This window comes from Gavialis gangeticus, unplaced genomic scaffold, assembly GCF_001723915.1.
Source record: "Gavialis gangeticus isolate Ggan-Ray unplaced genomic scaffold, GavGan_comp1, whole genome shotgun sequence".
Classification (NCBI taxonomy): domain Eukaryota; kingdom Metazoa; phylum Chordata; order Crocodylia; family Gavialidae; genus Gavialis; species Gavialis gangeticus.
In genome coordinates this window covers 109,863,103-109,863,374 of record NW_017729022.1, presented here as the reverse complement: position 1 = coordinate 109,863,374, position 272 = coordinate 109,863,103, and positions in this window count along the sequence as shown.

Sequence of the window (272 nt, the reverse complement as noted above, 5' to 3'; positions counted from 1 at the left end):
GACCAGCAGGCACTGGGGGAGTCCCTGTTCCCCCGAGCACTACCAAGAGTGACAAGAAATAACGGTCACAACCTGGCAAAGGGTAGATACAGGCTAAATATCAGGAAGCACTACTTCACAGTGAGGGTGGCTAGGATCTGGAATCAACTTCCAAAAGAAGTGGTACTGGCTCCTACCCTGGGGGTCTGTAAAAGGAGGCTGGATAAACACCTGGCCAGGATCATCTGACCCCAGTACTCTTTCCTGCCACAGCAGGGGGTCAGACCTGATGA